This window comes from Poeciliopsis prolifica, unplaced genomic scaffold (genome assembly GCF_027474105.1).
Source record: "Poeciliopsis prolifica strain line A6 unplaced genomic scaffold, Auburn_PproV2 SCAFFOLD012, whole genome shotgun sequence".
Classification (NCBI taxonomy): Eukaryota; Metazoa; Chordata; class Actinopteri; order Cyprinodontiformes; family Poeciliidae; genus Poeciliopsis; species Poeciliopsis prolifica.
Genome location: NW_026562387.1, coordinates 2,635,357 through 2,657,747, shown reverse-complemented (window position 1 = coordinate 2,657,747; position 22,391 = coordinate 2,635,357).

The window sequence follows — 22,391 nt, the reverse complement described above, 5'->3', positions numbered from 1 at the left end:
ATCGTGAAACCGAGTTCGGGAGGTGTTTTCCCGAAGCCGCGGGTGGAACGATCAAGCGGGCTTTGACAGCCGGTGATGTATGGCTTTAGAACAAGGTGAACTCCATTCGTTCCCCCGTTTCGTGCCGCAGCCGCTCCGAGCAATCGTGTTGAGTTTGTGGTCATGGATGAGTGGGGAAAAGTGAACACGGGCGGTAATTAAGGAGCCGGCTTATTGAATTTCACACTTTTCAAATTTAGATTTATCACCCAGTGGAAGGTGGCCTTGGCGCCTGCAATGCCTCATTGTGGGGCGACTGAACCACAAAACGCCGATTATCAGGTAAAATAACTCTACTAATTAGTTTTGAAGTACATGTTTTAAAAAAAAATAATAATAAATAAATAAATGAAAATAAAACAAGGCTTTACAAACTCTGGTTTCGTTTTCAGAGCCGTCCTGGTTTTGGATGTCGGCGTTTGTTTTTCTTGCGTTTCCACAAACGGCGAAACAATAAATGAATTATCTCCTTGTTTTTCATTAAAGATAATCTCTCTTGTTCTAAAATGGTCAGCCTGTAACCAGATCAACGACATTGCCATGGAGACCGCAATTATGTACATTCTGATTGGAGGGGTGGAAACAGGCACGGAAGGGAGGCGATGATGCCGTAAAAGCATGCCGATGAATATCAGAGCCCTGCAGTAAATAATGACTTCGCCGCTGCACTCTGTCTCCTGCTGGAACCGTGCTGGGCTCTCAGAAAGAGTTGCCAGGGAAACGGTGAATGAAATAAATCTACAGTTTGGTGTCAGGAGGGGTGAAGGAGGCTCGACGAATCAAGACCGCGGACGGGGAATCTGAAATTGAATCTGAAATTTCTGTGGAGTCCCGTGAACACAAACACACCGCGCCGGGCGATGAGTGGCGATGGAACAAAATGCCGGGAAGCTTTTTATGCTGGGTGGCAGGAGGAAGTATCAAACACTATAAGAGTAGAAAAAAATAAAAAATAAAAAACACAACTAGACGGGGACAAAGTTTAACATAACAATTTTAAGGAATTTCAGAATTGGTTGTAAATAAATAAGGATTCGTTTGTTTGTTTTTTCACATGGAATAGTGATAATATTCCCTGTTCACATTATCTTTGTCTTAACTGTGTGTCCTTCTGTTGTTTGGCTTCATTGTTTCAAGAGAGCGGGGCCTTCTGGTGAGGCTGTTTCCACACCTGGTAGTTCAGCACACTTCATTTGATTGGGAACCAAAATTGCAACGTTTGTTACATTTTCAGCTGGTCAGTGGTATAGAATTGTGCCTCCATGTCAATCATCCCACCTGCTCAGAGTCCTGCGTTTGTTTTTCACCGATAAGACGTTGCTGTCGTACATCGACGGGGTGTCAGGTTCAGCTGTTCGCAGCGTTGGGGCTCTTGCATTTGGCCCGTGTTCAGCACACGTACATGTTTGTTCGCCGTGACGGAGCGCTACAGCCTTCCTGGCTGGAAATGACATGCTTGCATTTACCAGCATATTCACCAGTTCATCTATTATGGATCAAGAGAGGTGGAAGTTACTGGAAGAAGATCGCCTTGGTTAGTAGGCCTCGAACAGCACCGGCATGTCCTGGATCTAGACCCAGAGAGAGCGACGGAGGCCCCGCAGACATGGACGGGGAGCCGAGCTGCTCAAATATTGATCAGCGAAGCTGCCTGCCTGTGAGCTGGTTAGCACCAGCCTGTCAGCTGCCGGCAGGAGTCGACGGCGGGTGGGGATGAGAGAGAAGAGACTTGCAGGTTCGTCCGCGTTTTATCGGGAGACGCTCCTGCTGTTTCGATCACAGAAGGACTCCTATGAGAAATGAAGGGGGACATTATCCGTCCGTTGATCTTCTGTTTAGCTCTGCTAGGTGACAAGTCCCGGGGACGGATGGTTGATCGGTGACGGTCAAACGATCATTCGTATAGTCTTTTGTCCAAGTTCATTGCTGTCTTAGTGTAGGAACTGGCATACCCAAAGATTTGTTGGGGTGACAAATATGCCACAAATTGGGATTTGAGAATATAAAATTAAATACTTTGAATCTGAGTGACTACAAGAAGTAGTTTTCAAAAGTGATTTTATGGCAAGATAACTGAGTCTTTTCCATCTCTATAGAATTATTGCCTATTCTTCACGCCGACTTGTTTTGATTTCGCAAGATTGGACGTTTTTTTTTACCCTTTACCAGCTGTTAAAGGTCAAGCTCATATCTTAGTTAGATTTCAAATCAATCGATCAATCAATACAGGTTTGTTGAATCGCTCACTTCAGCAAAACGATAGTTGAAAGAGCTCGAGATCTGAGTCTTGACTTCCACTTTACGACACAAACACCTTTATTTGTTCAATTTGAGCCATTCAAGTGGATTTGTGGGTGAACCCTTTCACTCACATGTTCCTGAAGTCGAGATCACGACAATAACCAGACAGTTTTCTTTCTGGCTGTTCTGATAGAGAGAATTCACGGCTCCTTCAATGACCTTTGTCTCAATGATCTAAGAATATCTTCTCTGAAAACTTGGGGATCATCAAAATACATTTAGGATATTGTGAGACAGGCATTTGTCTTTTTTTTTTTTGCCTTAAAACTCTTTGCCCAGTCTTTTTCTCTTTTTTTTCTGTTCAATCATTAACAATGAACTCAACCCATGCAAGTAAAATATGCAGGTTTTTATTACTTCCCAGTTGAGTCATTGATACTCTCTTGGTGTAATTTTGATAGACTGGCCTCTGCAAGGAAGGTTCTCCACTTTTCCCACCATTACCCAGTGGGGGTAACGGGTTCCCTCTCTATGGACCTAAAGCCTGAGCTTTGAAACCCATTCTAACGTTACAAATGTGCGCAAATCTGTCAATATTTTGATATTGTCAAAAAATAAAAAATTTCGCAATTGCTGTTCAAAAACTTTGGATTGGCAATCTGTTTTTTTTTTTATTACCATGTTTCCATTATGTACATTTGCTTCAGTCATTTCAATTTTCACAATTTTTGGGGGTTTCATGGAAACTCAGCTAGTGACTATGTACTTCATCTGCACATAAATTTATCTGAATTTCCGAAATGACATGTTGCTTTTTGAGATCTTTTGACCCACTTTGTGTTGTCACACAGATCCTATGTGAGTGTTTCTTGTTTCTGACAGAATAGCAAGAATCAAGCCTGGTTGTGTCTTTAGAACAATAAAACAAACTAAATATGTAATTTGCGATTTAGCAAGCCGCGATTCTTTTTTTACAGATATTTCTTTATTACCCGTTTGTCCCACAATAAGACACATCAGATTTCTGCAGAAAATGGCTAGTAAAAGAGTAAAGCTCTATTAGTTACTTCTGTTTACCTCTTAATGTTTTCACCATAGGGTTGTCTGTTTTTTTTTTTCCCTCCTCACTCTGCCAGGTCTTTAATTAATCTGAACTTTCTGATGAGCTCTAACTTTGATTTAACCCAGATTCTCTGACCAGATGCCCAAGCCAGTCTCACTCGGACTTCTCTTCACGCTTTCAGATCGAGTTTGGAAGACCGCCACCATCTGCCCGCGCACTGTCCTCCCAGCATCAGGTGCGCGACTGGTCTTCGACTCATCCCTTGCCCAACTCGAATGTTTCATCCCCTTCAGCCGCGGGTCTCCGTGTGCCGACTGCCGGCCGAACGTCGCCTCTCTGCCAAAATCCTGACAAGGGGCTGCAGATGCAGATAGCGACACAGTGTCCCTTCACCTCGCTGGCAAGGTTGCGGGCCGCCTCCCCGCCCAGCCATCTGCTGGCACCGGAGCAGGTGCCAGTCTCTCGTCACGACCGGCCACATGCCTGCAAGACACGTTCCCTCCTCTGAGACGTTCTGCCCGTTTTTTTGGAGACCCTACCTACACCTTCTTGCCTTCTGTTTGCCAACTGTCTGTTTCTGTTGCTAGTCAACGGCCTTTGCCAAGGGGAACCGATGAGGCAACATCTTGTTAAAGAATACATACAAAGTTCAACGCTTTCGTACAGCATGACATTTTCTATATTTCGACTTGTTGGAGAGGCACAAGTTGAGATAAGCTGACATAAACCAGCACATATGGATGGTGCATGGTTTGAAATTTATTCTTTTGAATAAAAATCTTAACACTGTGTGACGTGGATGTTTTTCGGCAATAATTAAACCTTTTTTTCCCCACTGCCACAGCATAAAATTTGGCTAGAACCACAACAAAAATATTGTTTTTCTAAACATCTACTAAATGAAAAGTCTAATTTTGAAAACCTAATGAGGTTTTACAACTAAGTGAATCATCTAGTTTACATTTTTGTGAGGTCAGGTCAACTATATTTTTTTTACATGTTCAACACTCATGAAAATTGAAGAATGATATTTTGCTCACTCAAAGTTTTTTGGGGGGAAACATAAAGAAAAAAAAATTGCTTCAAAATGTCACTTTATTTTCTTGTCCTATTGCATCAAATCCCAACGTGAGACGCTTACAACTACAAGCCACAGATTTTAGTCGTAATGTGACAAGATGCGACGCCAGCTGAGAGATTTCCCCCAGCTCTGCGTTTTTACGTCAGAGCTAAAGCAGCCAACAGTGATGCCGAGAATGACTTGATGTTTGGTCGGACAAAGGGGATCCAGCGGAATGCACAACACGGTCAAACACAGACTTTTGTCTTCGTCCGTTCAAAGCCGGACAGACGAGCGCAGGCAGAAGACCACATCAATCCCTCCCCCGTCAATCAATGCTGGTTTGAAAGAAATCTCCAGTTGGACGCCACTGGGAGCCGTTTTGACTGATGACATTTCAGCGGACATTAGCATTTCAGCCTCGTCGATGCGTTCGCCTCCAACACGCGGACAGACGGTGCCTTTCTCTCGGCCTTAAACTGCTTTTTTTCCTTGTTTTGTTTTTTATATTCCCCTGTCTTTTATTTCATTAACTCAGATGAGCGGCTGCAATTTGCTTGTTTGCTCGCAGACGAGTCCTCCGACACGGAGGGTACATCAGAGTGCCAATCGCCTCCGACAGAGAGGAGAAAACGTTTTAAAAAAAGCTCTCTCGCTCCATTACTCAAGCATCTTGTCACTAACTTGATGCCTTTAGTTTAAAAAAAAAAATTGAGATGAAAGAACACCTAGAGTGACACACACACACAATTTAAACAAGATACATACACTTCTCTGATCTCTCTCAAAGTTAAACACATACTGTTCCACTTTTGTTTTTCATTGAAGTGCTTTGATGAAACCCATTCGCCTAGAAGTCTCCCCCACCACATCAGAACCTTTAAACAGAGTAATTTAAAGCCGGCCCGTCGAGGCCGGGCTGCCTCTCGTGCGCTCGGTGGCGTGCGTCGCACTCACTCTGAAGAACTTTTGACGGAGAGGCAGATGTTTCGCCCGCTCTGCTCCAGTCCTGGAACTGCTTTAGGGGGGCGAGCAGGAAGCCCCGGTGATAAATGGGGCATCAGAAGAGCGCTGAGACCCACACAAAGGAGCAGACGCACCGACTTTCAGTCCTCAGAAGAGGGGTTAACCGTGCCTGACAGCACGTTCCGCAAACCGCAGCAGCTCTTATCTGGAGATTCCTAAGCACTGCCAGAAGTTTTGTCTGCAGGAATTTCATCACATGCTATTTAATGCCCTTAAGGTCAACAGTTGAAATGAGTCACACTCTCAACAATGTAGCTTTGGTCCAGCGCTGATGAGATAAATTTGGATAATTTGGGGGCCAAAACTGAATTTAGCAGATGGAAAACGAAAGTATTCCTACGTCTTAAATTGAAAGGGCAGTGTTGTAAGTTTTCTCGACATGTAGTGTAATTTTAGAGCATAAACAAGTAACTATCTTAACTTCAGTTTTTAAGAAAATGCTATGTATGTCAAACATGAATTGAGAGAAATTTAACTTTGAAACTTAACGCCTTGCCATTGTGCCTCCGTCTCTTTAAACCCTACTGCTCTTTCTGAAACTCTGCCTGTAAGAAGTCATCACAACATGGCTCCTCTATTAACGCTTTAACGTTTTTAAATCAGCATGAAACCAAGAAGTAGCTTGTGAAATGAGCCCAGCAAATGTGCAGTTCCACCTGTTTGCTGATTGCTGCCGGCTAGTCTGAAGAAGACGAGAGGGGGAGTCACGACAGAGGACTGCTCAAAAACTGCAGGTCCAAGTCGGAGCTGTCATTGAAGGTCCAACCAGGCGTTTTGCACAGTTCGATGGTTGCCATTGGAGATTCAAGCATGTAAAATAAAATCGGCAACAAACCTTTTTTCAAATGGTTCAGAAAGAGCAATTAGAAATTCTGACTATGTAGTAAAATACATAACAAAGCATGATGTCACCCAGTGAGCAAAGAATCGATCTGCTCTAATGGATAGAGCAGATTGGCACGATACCCGATTTCTCAATATTAGGACCGATACAGATATCAACATCGAATCAGTGCGTCTCTAGTCGCAAAAATAGTTTAAAAAGTGAACACTTTCACGAGGCAACGTTATGTTTTTTCAGAAGCTGTAGAAGCACACAGTGAGATTGCACTGTTCCAGCTCCTATAACTGTGCTCATCTTTCTGCTACTGCGACGCAACGTGCATCTCGCCCGCCCTCCAGAGATAAAGAGAAAAGGACCGCGTGTTACCCAGACGTTCGCTCACTTACCAACAAGGCGATAAATGTCACCCCGGCCCCCGGCCCCCGTCCGCGCTCTCCCCTCCGATAACGGCGAGCACACAGATGAAAGCCCTGAACGGAAATATAACAGGTGGATGCATTTGTTGTGTTTGATAGCATCAGCATGGAGAGGACAATACAGATACAAAAAGGAGGGCTCAAGAGGAGCGTTCACCGCAAACGCATCAGAGCAAAAGAAGCACAAGCGCTCACTGGCCCCTTTAATCTACGGTGGAAACTGTAATCTGTAATCTTGCCTGGGTTTGGACGCCGTTTGCGTCATTTGGAGGGAAAACGCTCCAACAACCGGAGAATGTGAAACAGTTCGAGAGACTCAGATTCTTTGGATAGGAAAGCTGTTAAAACTTTCAGCCATTAGAAAGGTGAAGTTTGGGAGGGTGAAAGCAGTTTGCAAACCCCTCTCAGGCAGAATGTGATTAAATGCTTGGTTCATGACATAAGGTTACTGTAAACCTGTTTTTTTTACAGTCTGGTGGGAGAGATTCCTACAGTGTGATAAAAAAATTTGATGAAAACAGCTTTTTAACCAGCAGTTAAAGTTGCATCATAAAGTTTTTTCTTTTCTTTACGTGGCAGAATTATGTAAAAATCAACTGTTTTGAACATTTTATCATGTTATAATGTTATTCCCTCATCATAACCGTACGAGTGCTGCCTTGATTCTTCCATGTTTGCATATCTGAGAAATTTCTTAATTTCTCAAATATGCAACCATTCAGCAATGGAAAACATCTGATTGAACCTATCTCCGCCTTCGAGGACGGCGCTTCTCCCCGGAGCTGCAGTTTCAGAGCCTCCCACTCAGCTCCTTCAAACTAGCCAGCTGCAATTAGCAAACACCTGATGGAACTGCGGCTCAGCTGAGCTGATTACTTCTCAGTCCAAAGCGTTGTTAAAGGGTTAACAGATGACATGTTGTGATGACCTTAAGTTCCAGAAAGTGCTGGAATTTTTAAAGAGACAGAGACTCAATTTCAAGGTGTTCAACTACAAAGTCATATTTCCTTTATGGCATATTTGTATATCTTCATAGCATTTTTAAGAACTGAAGTTAACATAGTTTCTTGAAAAACATCACACTTCCACTTTAAGATAATTTCTCCTGATAGAGGCACTTCTGTGTCATTTTATACATTGTCAAACTGTCCCGTCTCATTATCACTGGCAATGTTTTCACAGCAAACGTACCTCAACAAATATGATTTGAGTGAGAATGTTTGACACAACACACACAGAGCTTAAAACAGCAGAGTCCAGGCAGAGTTCTCAGGTATAACCGGATAGCAAAAAATAAATAAATAAAAAGATTTTTTTTTTAAGCTTTCGTTCACGTCTGACTCTTTCACTTTTTTGAAAATAGAGTACACTTTGAAGCGGGTTAATCTGAGAAAATCCTTGAGAAGAAAAAAAAAAGAGGTGTGAGCGCTCGACATTCTGCACTGTTAACTTCTTTTGTTGCCTCATGCGTTGCAGTTTTTGGTCTCGACTCCCGAGGCTTTGCTGGGGAAGAAAATCCCCGTTCCACTCCCTTCTTTTTCCTCACAGAGCACCTTTTCATACACGCCTCAGGGTCTCACGGAAATCTCTCCTACCTGCTTTGACAGACGACACTTGAAAGTAATTTACTGCAGTCTCCTCGTAGCCGACAGTATCGAAAATGGGGGTAATGTGACACCAGCATAAAACAGCTCCAAAAAGGAGACCACTCAGTTATTCTGCTTTGATCAACTGGGCCCAGCAGGTTTCAGCCCAGCAGGTTTCAGAACCACAGCAGGGATGTGCTGCAATCAGTGATGGAATGTCTTCAAAAATTGTTTGGCAACTAATAAATTTGGATTATTACCATTTTTATTAAATATCGATACTTGCTGAAGAATTATGTTACTTTTGTTCAACATTTTCCAATTGGCTAATGACGTCAGATTTGAATTATGATGATGCACAATTTAGCTCTTCCTCAATTTAGAAGAAATTATGGTGAATATTATATTCAATTTTTCTTGTCCTCATTAAACCTGCAGTTTTAAATATTCAAAATAGTTTATCTTATGTTGGAAAATGTTTAATACTCCACTATGCTAGAGAACAGGACTTGCCATGAAGTTGTAAATTTAGCAGGGTTAAAGTTTGAAACCGGCCAATAAAAGCATCCACGACCGAGATTATAATTTAAGAATCTCAAACTACTACAGATAATAATAATGTGCAATATAGTGTTATGAAAAATCGACTTACCTGAGCTTTGCATACGGTAAGAAACATTAAAGGATTAACTGAGGAGCGATGTGATGACTTCCTGAAGGCAGAGTTTCATAAAGAGCAGGAGCTTCTTAAAGAGACAGAGGCCCAATTTCAGAGCATTATATTATGAAGTACTTTAAGTTATTTTACGTCATATTTGAAACATAGCTTTTTCATAACTGAAAGTAACCATTAGTTGACTGTGCTACTAAATGACACTGTGCTTTGAACGCATATAACACTGTCCCTGTAAGGAAGGTCAAGTTTGCGTTTATTCTCCTCTTAGTAAAAGTTAAAATAATACTATAAAACCTTAATGTTTGCGTTTTTAATGACAAGCATTCGTAAATGTAGACTTTTGTGGCTCTCGAGCACTTTCAAGTTTACAATGTTGGTTCACATGGCGACCGTTTTGTGACGCCTCTCTCGCCCTTGGATACCACATATGAGCTAAGATCCCGTTCAACCACCCAACTTTACTATTTGTTTTTAATAACTTTCTTTAAAGTGTCTTAGATTTAATTGCTAAAGTGCAAATTGACACCAGACGTACAGGTCGAATGAAGAGAGTTCTCTCTCTCTCTCTCTCTCTCTCTATTTCACATTTTTAAACAACAGAGACATTTAATGGTGTAACTTAGTGTTATAGTAGCGCTAAAACATCAAGTGCATGTTTAGTGTGCTGCTCCTTCTTGATGTGCAGTTATGATTTATAAAAAGCATTAGATTACACTCACAAATGATCTCAGCTGCAGGGCTCAGTTTAAGTTTCCTGCCTATTGTTCCTTTAATGAATAGATGTTTTTTTTTTTTTTACAGTTTTTGAAAGTTACCAGAGTTCATCAGAGGAGCTGGGAGTTCCAAAATGGGAAGTATATAGTTGTGTGATTGGTGCACATGAAAATAAAGAATATCAAGTTCCTGAGAGAAAATCAGACAATAGTCAATAATTAAAGGGGCAAGGTAAACATCTCTACCCTCACAAAAATACAACAAAACGGCGTTTAAATCGAGATAACAGATTGATGACAGCACAGTTATCTCCATGACTACCAGGTAGACTTCATTCTCTGATGACCTTGAGTTAAAATAGCTGTTGACATGCTTTAATTTTCTCCTGCCTTTTAACCAGCCTTCAGCACAAACACCTAGCTTCCTCTCTCTCTCTCTCTCTCTCTCTCTCGGCAGCGGCCGAGTCTTTTTATTTGTTTCTTAGCAACAAAGTGTAAAAAAAAAAAAAAAAATTAGGCTGGAGGAAAAAACATGATGAAAAATTGTTTGACATCCAAACCTTTAAAAACTGCGTGGAGTCACTCTGATTTTTCTTTGAGTTTTGCGAGTTATGTTGGACGGGTTGATATTTCTATCACACATGAAGATGAGATACTAAGAAGATTAAACTACCAAAAGGAGTTTGGGACTCTTTGGCATTTGTAGCATTTTTAGACATTTGGAATATGAAAACAAGTGAAAAACTACATAACCTGCATTGCTTTCTCCAAAGTCTAGTTGTATTATTTCCACGGCGTCTTTTCTTCGGTTTACTTGTCGTCTGAAATTCATCACATTTCGCTCAAGACCACTCATCATCTTCTCCGTCTCTTTTGGAGTTTCCCTTCGGGGGACGCCACAGTGAATCATCTGTCTCCATTTACTCCTCTCCTCTGCATCCTCCACCCTCACACCAGCCGACTTCATGTCCTCTTCCACCACAGCCATAAATCTTCTTTTTGGGCTTCCTCTCCACCGCCTGCTGCCCTGTGGCTTCAGTCTCAACGTCCTGCTATTGTAATTGTCTCGCCGCTGAACATTTCCAAACCATCTCAGTCTGACTTCTTTGGCTTCATCTCCAACACATCTAACATGGGCTGATGTACCGATTCCTGATCCTGTCCGTCCTTGTCGATCCCAAACTGAACCTTGGCAATCTGGACTCTGGAAAGGGGCAAAGACAACCCGGGCAAAGACAAAAGGCTTGTCTTTGCCAACTCGGAAAAGACAGTTCTGCTTCCTGTCTTTTCCGTGTTGGCATCATCTCCAAGGAGCGCAAGGTCGCCGGTCTTGCTCCTGTCTTGTACAACCTTTCCTTCCGTTCTGTAATCACACCTGACACTGTTCTCCCAACTTTCCGACCCCCCTACATTCTCCGTTGCTCTGGACTATCGACCCTAAAACTTGAAATTCTTCACCGTGTTTACTTGTAATGTCTTGATTCCTTTTGTATCATTTTCATTTACACTCACACTGTATATCCTGTCTGTCTTACTACATATGTGTAAGAATCACACTTGCTTTTAAATGTCAGTAGGTTTAGTTACAAGTAAGAAAACATGAATCCATTGCAAACTCAAAGATCAGAAGGTCCAACTCATCACAGAAGAGAAATTGCACTTTGACGCTGTTGTGGTATTTTTGTCAACATTTTAATTTCATTCTGGATCGTGCTGTTTTCTTTGAAGAGCATCATTTTTGTTCCTGCACAAACCTTGCAGCCTTTAAGATGAAGTAGGAATGTTTGCGTGCGAGACTCTGCCAGTCCTGATTGTGGGTGTGACAGCAATCAGCTAAGAGTCCTCGGAGTGTCCCACTCCCAAAAATCAGCTCGTCCATCTCTTGACATCCTTTTGTATGACAAACATCTTCAGATACATACATAGCGTGACCATTTAAGCAGCCAGTTTGCTCTTTGTTTCCCTCTTCTGGTGACACATTTGCATATTGATCATCAGTGGCCGTCAAGAACACTTGATTGAGCATCTGGAATGATGATATTATTCTCACATATTCCCCGGCGAGAGCTCTGTGACAAACACAAAGAGAGTTGCCCCCTCTCCTCACTGGTTTGATTTGATTAGATTTTTTTTCTTTTTCATTTTTCCATGTCGCTCACATTTAAATGCACAATCTCCTTCAACCAATTCACAACCGTAGAGAACAATTGCCGTCTAAGAGCTGAGTATTGTATCAACAATATGATAGCAAGTAACAAAGGCGTAATTACTACCTGCTGGATATGATGAGGAGTAATTAGCTTGATCGTGGAGAGCCACTGATGGCAAGTTTGCATAGCGCTAACTCCTACCCCATTAATGGAATGAAACACGTGTGTTTTTCGGATGATTTCACACTCGGGTGCAATAGAAGCAAATGTTAATCGGTTTGTGTCGTTCGCAGGTGCTGTGCCACTCCGATACGTCTACCAATAAACGAGTTGTTGGTTTCTTTTAGAGGCAGACTAATGAACAAGGAAGGACGCAATGTATAACGCGAGGTCTGTCGGGTGTCAGCTTTGTAAATCAACGGGCATCCAGGTGTTTGGCAATAAAACCTGAATGGATAGTGTGACATTTATAGAACATTTTCAGCACGACAGAGCGCTGGGCTCTGGAGCGAGACAAGGCGAGACTGTAGCTGTGTTTCCATGAACCGCAGCTCACGCAAAGTGATTCCATCAACAATAAATTTGCTTGATGGAAGTGCTGCAACTCCAGTTTCCGATTTTCTCTGCAAAACTACAATGGAGGCGCTTTTTTCGCGTCACACAAGTCGCATGACCAACAGGCGGACGTCGCTACAATCAAGAAGATGACTGGAAGTAGGAAGAGGATGATTTTTTTATTTGTTTTGTTTTTTTTCCAGACAATGTGTAGCTGACTCCACTAGAGCTCTAACAGCCTCACTGAGTTCATAAAAAGCTGCGTGTCATTCAAACATGTTAAATCCACATTTATGCTGCAAAATCATCGACTATAATTTCCCCAAAATGGTGCACACACAGCCGCTCCCAACTATAACAGGCTTGTCGCTCCAACGCCTCAATATGACATCCTCTGGTGGCTGATAATGAGCGCTAGTGCCTCCACTGAATTGGGAATATTTCTCATGACTTACCGTGTGTTCACATTTAAGTGCAATTGTATTTCTTATTTAATGGACACACGAGAAATTCTGTTTTTTTTTCCCCAACACCAGCGAAATATAGGCAAAGATTTGTGCATATTTGTGATGGGAACGCAGTTTGAGTCACTGGTTTTATTCAATACGCAATTTTTAGGAAAGTCATATTATTAATAAATTAAAATGACTTATTGGCCCTCTTTCCACTGTTCAGTCACTTTCAACTTTACATGTGTGATAAAATCTGCATTTTGATTCTATGTCAACTGACATCATTTTCTTATAAACCTTGGACACTTTCATTGAACTAAGCTAATCTACCATTTCTGCTTTCATTGCAGAAAACTAAATTCTATTGAATTAGTTTTTGGCTTTGACATCAGTGTCTAACTTAGAGAAAGTTAAACAGGTTCAACTTTCTCCAATTCATCTTTTAGTTTACATTTATCTGTTCCTGCGTTGGTTGTCGCTTTCCACAATATGGAAGAAGACGAGACAGTAGTAAATATTCATCAGGAATTGGAAGAAGTTATTTATTTATGACCTATCAAGGGGCTGCAGATGTAAATTAGCTCATGCTACAATCTGGTAACGGTGTCATTTATGTTTGAGCTGTGCATTGGCCCTTTCTAAAAGATTATTGTTCTTGTTGGGGCTCATACAACCCTCAGTGAAACAAAGAGTCTTCACTCACAGAAGGACACATTACATATTCAAGAGATCTAAATGAACCTTTTCTGGGAAATGATTTGACAATAAAAATGGATTCCATTCAACGTCCTTTGGAACCGCTTAGTTTTACCGCTGTGCATGGCCTGATCACATCGAAATGGGGGAACGTTTTTGTGTCGGGCGTTTCACAAAACGAGCTTTGGTCCAGAATTTCTCTTTGCAGCTTTTCTTTAACCGGTTCTGCTTGAATTGATTGTCCGTAGACTCCCGGTGAACGAGGCGATACCCTGGCCGGCTTATGGAAAGTCCTGCCGAGGGTTGACACTTGCTCCTCCAGGCTCTGCGATAGCCGTCTCACTGAATCAACAAACAGCCGCGCACGCCTTCTCAATCTTCACCAGAGATCCCGCCGCTTTTACTGCTCTGCCCTCCGGGTCAAAGTGTAATCCATTGCAACACTGTAGCAGTTAACTCTCCTCCTTGTTGATCTGTACATTCTTCTTTCCGGATGATCGGAAACTATTCCGGACCATTACCTCCGAACAAAGTGAGCGGACAAAAGGAGAGTGAAAGATTGAGGAGGCACGGTGGAGGCAGGTGGACCTATATGACTGCATGTGTGTGTATGTGTGTGTGTGCGGTTTTGTTTCTGTGTACCCATGCGTGTGCGGTCCCAGAAATCCGACAGCGTTGCAGATGATCTGCCAGTTTTCCGCCGCGGATTCCTGTCCCCGGCTTTTGTCGTACTTTCACAGGCGCATGTGTCAGCCGCCGTGTGTGGGGATACGTTTGCTTTTTCCTTCTGCGGATGTGTGTGGTCACCGTGTCTTTCTATCTCTTACCCTAAGCATTCCAGACATCTCCACAATTCATCAGAGTCTCCAAATCTTCGCTCCTTCTCTTTCTTCCTCATTGTATGTATAAGCGTTCCTCTGTTCCCATGTGGAAACTGTGATTATTTCACTGGAATTACCCAAATAAGTTATTCTAACTTATAACCCGCGTGTCACCGCAAGAAAATTACGAAGCCCGGGTAAATTGTGAAGAAGGGGGGAAAAAAGAGCTCGCAGATGAAATATGTTAATAAGCTGCCAAGGCACGAGCACAACTTCTGCTTAATGGCACAACACTGTAATTTAGCCCTCCAGAGGAGAGAGAGAGATGAGCATCTTCATCACCACAAGTCCCCCTGTCTGAGAGAAGGATCCAGGCAGACAGGCAGCATTAAACCGCCAACGAGAAACTGAGAGAAAGCCTGGCAGTCCCCACCTCCCATGCACATTATCCCTTCAACCAGTGGAGAGGCAATCAGCAAAAGAGAGGATAATTTCTCTGAAATGCCTTAACATAGGCCAAGTGAAAGTAAGAGAAAAAAAAGGAAAGAGGAAGTTACTGAAATAAAAAAAAGGGATAAAATGTGCAAATGTTAGGCATGAAGCGGTGAATGAGTAAGTGATGCAGAGCGTCAGCTGCAGCAGCAGGAGGTTGGAGTAAAAGTGGCGCATCAAGTCGATGAGGTGGCGCCCGGCCGACAGACCGCATCCCTCTCTGGGCTGCGTGTTGCAAACTATTGCGAAGCCATCAGCGAGTTGAAATCCATCAGTCGCCACCTCACAGGCCTCGACTTCGCTTCTCCTCAACCCTCCGCGAGGGTCCAAAGCAAGAGCCTTTTCTTTTCCATGCCATCAGAACAACTACTGTGCTTCCACAGACAGGGTGAAGCAGCTGACGTCAACATCTCTCCACTCAAACGAGCGGGACTGATTGGCGACGTCGGGAGGGTAATCCCAGAGTCTGGGGCGCGGCGAGGTCACGGTGACAGCTCTGGGCTTAATGCAAATAGAGGAAGCAAAAGTTTCATGATGGGATTGCCTCCAGCTAGCCAGGCGCTGTCAACACCAGACATTTTGTTTTGCATACAGCTTCCAGCAAATGAAATAGCCTCATTAAAGTGTGGGCTGCGTGCGGCAATCAGGGGCAACAGGAGTGATTGGGGAGAGAGAAGAAAAAAAAATTAAGCGAGAGACAAATTGACAAGCATGCACTACTCAAACATGTGCATGTGATTTGAGCTGGAGACTGCATGGAAATCAGAATACTCAATGAATTTTTTAAGTGAATATTTCAGATGGTTGAAAAGCTGCCTTCCGGAGACGGTGCAGCAGAATGTCAGGAGTTACACACACAAACCAGCCATAGCATTATGACCACCTGTCAAATGGTTTGATGCTCGCCCATTTTGCTGTTTTTAAAAGCCTTGAACATCACAGATATATATTGGAATCCGCCATCGAGATATGAGACGCTTTAAGTCAATTGTGTTCAAAGTCAGTCCTCAAGGGCAGGTATGTTTGCTTCAGTTCTCTCCCGGGTTCAACACATTGGCAGTAAGAGCAGGTCAGTGTTCTGGAGAGGAACGCTAACAAGTCATCATTTTATTCAGGTGTGACAGACAAATGAGATTAAAACCATGCAGGATATCAACCTTTGGACGCCACTGCTTCAAGTCTTGAGTGGTGTGAACTGAGGCCGCCACGGATGTGATTCAATTCTTGATTTGTTTGACTTTTGGGAAACTCAGACACTGAGGCCTCGACCTCAATGTTGTTCTCCACAAGCTATTCTTGTACCGTTTTTTGATTAGTATATATTGTTCCTGAACAATGTTCCCATGAAAGGGTGTGCACAGCATGCTCAACCGTGTGTTTTCAACTAACATCCACATGGGAAGGTCCCAGGTTTTCCTTGCAAAACTATGATTTAGAACTTCATATCATGTTATAATGTTATTCCCTCGTCAAAAACATGCCTAGAGTGTTGCTTTGATTCTTTCATGCATGTTTGAGAAATTCTTGAATTTTTCATGGCAACCACTCGGAGATGCCTGAACGCTTGCATATTCTTCCAAAGTTCCATCTTGGAGCTCTTGGTTCCTAGCCAATAGCTCCTCCAGACTAGCGGCAGCAGCAATTAACCTGGTGGAACTGTGCATCTGCTGAGCTTATCCAAATCTCACAGCTGGACCGCTACTAAGAACAGTTGTAAATGGCATCTGAAAGAGTAGAAGCTTCTTAAAGAAACAGGCCAAATTTAAAGCAATTTGTAAAGTCAGGTTTAAATTGCGGTGGTGGCGGCGAGAGGAGTTCATCCTGTAATCAAGGGGTTGCCCAGTGGCGCCTGTGCAGGGGAGCCTCGCCTCTGGATGTAGAGTGAAATGCTTTGGGATCCTCCGGTCTTAAAGTGCTATCGGGGGTAAAACAAATGCTTTATGCAAGTAAACAAACTTTCATAAAGTATTCTTATCTGAAATAAAATTTACTGTGAAGGTTATTTGTTAAAAGGTGAAAAACTTTTTTTCGTGACAAAGCACTCACAATTCGACCATCTGAAAAAAACCAATGTAATGTAATGTGTTCTTGACTTGTTTTTTGTCATTTTTGGGGATACGTTTGTTGCAGCTGTTTTTCAAATCCTTTGATCCCAAAATGCCATCTTTGATTAAGATGCTCCACCCCGGCCGTGGAATGGCAGTCTCGGTCAAAGGAGCTCGCTTGTTGTGTTTTCCTTACTAAAACAAATCCTAAACAAAGAAATAATCACCCACATCACTCACCGCTGGCCACACAACTCGAAAACAACCAAGTTGCACAGCTGCCTGCAGAGCGGTGCCCTTTCATTTTCGCTTCCTCCTCCCTCCTTGTTTACACCCAGTTTACATGAGTCCGCTTTGTTTACCTCACCCACTTTCAGCGATCCCCTCAGGTTGCACTTGAGTGTGTAGGTTCACGTGTCTCTTGTCGCCTATTAGCATACGTCGCAGGTCAACGCATGACAAACGGAGTTCATTTGGAGGCGGGTGATCATCGTTCTCCTCGAGATAAAAGAGGCGAACGAGGATGATGGCAGTCGCCCTGCGATCACCTCTCTGTTTGCGACGGGCTTGATTGATAAGGCATGTCACCTGATGTCTCTGTGTGTATGAGTGAGTGGGAGCAAGCCGGAAGCTGAGACAGTTTTTACGTTCCAAATGATTTGGCAATTTAGAAACTAGTTGCACATATTTATGCAGCGAATCTTTGTCTAGTGAAATTTGCAATTAAAGGGGCTTTATGTGCTTTACAGGCACATAGTGCCATTTTATACCGTTATCAAGTAACTATGTGAACTGCAGTTAATATAAAAATGCTACATGTATGACATATGACTCAAAAGAAATTTGACTTCCTAATTTAGCACCTTGTCATTGGGCCTCTGTCTCTTTAAAAACTCCTGCTCTTTCTGATACTCTGTATGTAGGAAGTCATCACAACATGGCTCCTCTATTAACCCTTCAGCCAGTATTTCACTGAGAAATTGATTGCATAATTAGCTCAGCAGATGAGCAGTTCTACCAGGTGTTTGCTAATTACTACTGGCTAGTCTGAAGGAGCTGAGCGGGGAAGCTGCATGGGGGGCTCCTCTGTAAGGAGGAAGCCTGGAAGCCACAGCTCTGAAGAGGAGCTTCGTCCAACCCAGGCATTTTGCACAACTGAACAGTTGCAATGGTGAGTAAAGGATTTATCAAAAATGCATAAAAGAATCAAAGCAAAACTCCAGGTATGTTTTTGATGAAGGAATAACAATATAGCATGATGTACAGCTCAAAAAAGTACATTTTTAGATAATGCTGCTCCTTTAGAGGCAGAATTCCATTTCCAGAGCTAAGATGGGACGATGCACACACTTGCACATGGATGATGAAAGCAGATCTCAACAACAAACTCCGGCTGGCTAATCAAAAGAGTCTTAACCCTCACTAAAATGTTACACCAGGTGCAATGAGGGAGTCTGTTTGCGTCCCGGGGGTTGAGAGAACTTTTGGTTTGTCAGTGGGTTATCTCTCAGAGCGGAGTTCGATGAGCTCCATCTTGTTTACCATCTGCGGATCGTCTGACAGCTGCGATCTGAACTCTTCACACATGAGCCCGTTTGACCAAAGGGGCCAGGTAAAAGATAAACCTGCTAGACACAGTGATGACTGTGACCTCTGCAAACACAAGATAATCTGTGACTTGGATGGCCCTGCGGGTCCTGGGACCTGTATTGTTTGGGGAGGTTATCTGCAGCAGAACGCAGAGTCTGGAGCCCGCAGGCATGGGATCGGGACGGTTAAGCCGACGTGACCTCGATTGCCGCCGCGCATTGCAGAAACTTCAAAGCGGCGGGAGGTTAAAGGTTAACCCTCGACATGATGGAAGTCATGTTTTTAACCTGTGCAAACATAGAGCTCGGCATTTGTAATTGTACAAGTCTGTAATGACTGTTTTCAGGGTTGCATGTATGGTAGGTGAAGGTGAAATAAAAAGGCAACCCTGTCATTTTTTAGGCGAGCTGGGGCAGTGTGTTTACAACGTCAGATTGTAATCAAGTAAAGATTTATGTACGGCACAGAGAATGGGACAAAAATGCCATTGGTTCCCTGTATTTGCATTCACTGGGTCTCGCTTATCAAACATAAGTACAGCAGAAAAAACGGGCGTAGGTCAAAGTTAGTTGCAGGATTGACCAGTTTAGACAAGGCGGCCAGGTTTCAGATTGACACAAGGTTATGTAACTGTGGAATAGAAAATTAGCCTGGGTTATATTTGAATCAATTATGTTGAATATGTGAACGTTCCATAATCTCAGCTGGGTCAGTACTTGCGGCTTAAGTATGCTAGCAGATTCAAAATTGAAGGGTGCTAATTTTGAGAATGTTGAAAAAAAAATTATCTTCTAAAATAGAAAATATCTGAAGTTTTATTTCAACAAAAAAAATTGCACAAAAAAATGTGATATGGAAAAAAAAATCATTGAGACTTGACAGTTTTCAGCAGCTGACATCTTGTGCACGATGCAAAGGTTTCCTGGATTGACCGGACATGTTTATGCTGAAGGCTGAGTGGCTCCCGGGTCAGTTTTAGTGCCGTTCAATTGGTCGATTGCAATTTGACAGCAGCACTTTTTATCTCACTCCAACTGTATAGTTGCATAGTTGCTTGATTTTGTTGTAAGAGGGCACCGAGAGGCCGGAAAACACATAATAGTCCTTTTGTAAAACGAAGAGCAACAAAGTCAAGGAGAGAAGTCAACTGCACAGACGAGATTTAAAGCATGAAAGCAGGAATGCAAATAAATGAATTAAAATCCAAGAATGTAAGTAAGTGAACCCAAAAAAAATATAACAAAATCACATGAAAATGAAAGGGATCATAACCGGATGATTTGACATTGTTGCATTCCTACGCGTTTGCCCTCGCGCACGTCAGCTCTTGTCCAACGCAAAAGGACGAGTGAAACTTTTAAGCCGAGCTCCAACAGCATTGTGCCACGCTGCTTGACTCCCCTCCGCTTTTCCCCTCCAAAAATGTGAATATTAATTTGGGCCAGGAAAGCCTTCGCATCGCCTCCGTTCAGAACCAGAGAGAAATTGAGCACTTCAGATTCTATCTATCTGATTCCACGCGGCTCTAATATCACCTCTCTCAAATGAGGCTTTTTATTACCGCTCAGGGTGACAAGCTTTATTTGCGAGCTGTTTGCTGTAGCAAATCGTTATTGCTCCATGGCATTTCAATTGAATAAGATACCGACTTATTGTATCATTCACTGGTCCCCAGACGTGACTCCGCTGGAAAATAAGATATTGAAATTGTGGTTTTTAATAAAAGTGGCCCAAGATATGATTCTACCTGAAGTTGATAAGACGCTTCCAACAATGACGTGTGAAGAATATTATTGCCAAACTGATAGCTGTTTATCTTGAGCACACAAAATGTCTGCACATAGGGGGGAGGGGTCTTAAAGATCGCAAACAAGCATGTTGTCCCTCACAGTATTGTTTTTTTCTTCTTTTTTTTTATAGTTCCCTTTTGAATACCAGTCAGAAAGATGTGTTTCCATTAGAAACGAGAGCACAAAAACAATTTCACAGTCACAACGGTTCCACTGAACATGAAACGCAATTAAAATCACACGTGAATAAGTTTGTTCATGTAATAAGTCGTCAGAAACACCATCATTCTCGGACTGTTTCCTGTCGCCTTCTTCCTTGTGGTTTGCGCCAGCGGCAACGTCCGGCTGTTTATTATGCGTCTCGTGTGAAAATTTGAGAAATGAATCGCAAAAAAAACAACAAAAAACACCTATCAAGAAAAATGTCACAATCTTCAAAATTGGCATGTTTCTGTTCAGCAAATGTATTTTCAAAATGACAAATTTTCCAATGATGTGGACAATGGATCATCAGTGTTCACAAAAACAAGGTCCTGTCTAGAACATCAAATCCCCAGTTTCTCTTCTACAGTTTGAACATATATCTTGAAGGGTTTCGAAACTTTGATCAGTCAGAATAAGAGTAAAAAAAAAATTGCCTGCCTTGCAGCATAAGGTGCCTTTATCAACAAACTTCAAAACTCCAAGTCTATATTTCTCACTTGCTACTTTTGGACAAAGGAGTAGAGAAGAAGAGCCAGAGAGCTCAAGCAAGGTTTCATCCCAGCACCCTGTGGGCCACACTAGCGACTGGCAGGGCACAGCTAAGGGGCAATTTAGGACTTTACTACTGTCAAGCCCCGGGGAAACGAGACAAAAAAGTCTCATTCAAGTATGTAAGTGATGCCGGCTGTCAGGTATGCAAGGAAAAGGGCATGAATACCTGAAAGTTTCTAACTTCCAGAATGCCGGAGGATGGATTCTCGTTAAAGGGACGGATCAGGCGAGATGTTTTGTGAAGTAATCAGCTGTAGTTCCCTTACCTCTGCTCGATGTTGTATCACTGCGAGCTTGACAAAAATGGAAAGAAATCCTCAGAGTTAGCTGGTTGTTGATAATAGCCTCACAGAACCGTTCTTCGGAAATATTCGATCAGCCCCGCTTGCTAATTCTCAGTTTAGTTCAAACAAAACACAATAAAAGAGGAAAGTTGTTTAGAAGGGCTCACTCTTTCATTCGGTTTATGGTTTCATGGACACGGGGATTTTTTTTTCCTTTTTCTTTTCTATTTTGTCAACACTCTGGAAATATACACAGGAAACAAAGATGATCCACAATTTAGGACTTTTAAAATACGAGTTATTGTGACGAACTTGCCGCATCATGTCGAACCTAAAAGAAAGGCAGTTTGGTATTACACTGTTTACCTGACATTCCCGCTCTGAGCGTAAATAGCAATCACTGTTCAACCTTAACTCAATGTTTCCTTGATGCTGAAGTACAGAGCTCCTGCCATCTTTTTCTTCCACTGATGTCCTCTGAACTGACTGCATCTCAGTTTAAAGTCTTGCAGTGAGCAGGTTTCTTTTTCCTCTCCTTGTGGCCTCTAATCCTCGCACTTCCAGTTGATCCACTGACAGTCGAAATGTCCTGCGTCTCAGTTAGCAACACGAGACACTAGTAGGACCCTTTAACAGTTACGATCAACAAGAAATACTATAAAATGATGAAAAAGACAAGCGGTACTTAAAATTACTGAATGAAAACAATTATGATTTTTAAAAATGAGTACGATTCTGGTTGATTTTTAGTTGATTCCTAAACCTTGGCATAAATAATGTGATGTCAGTTATAGTCTTGAAATCTCAAAATATATTGCCAGCAGGCTTAGCAGCATTTGTTGCACCGTCACAGTTTCATTATTATGTTGGGCATCATAATTCGCTTTTCTGGTTAAGATCGTGTTCAATAACAAGCGATCTGACTTTGACTTTCATGCTCGCAGACTCAGTTAGCGTGTGTAAGCATTTGAGAAAAAAATGAAAGGGCAAAGGAAACATTATCCATGTGTATTTACATCCATTTCTTGTATGAAGAAAGAGAAATGAAGGCTGATTGCGGTTGTGTATAAGCATATGGCTTATACCACACCCTAAC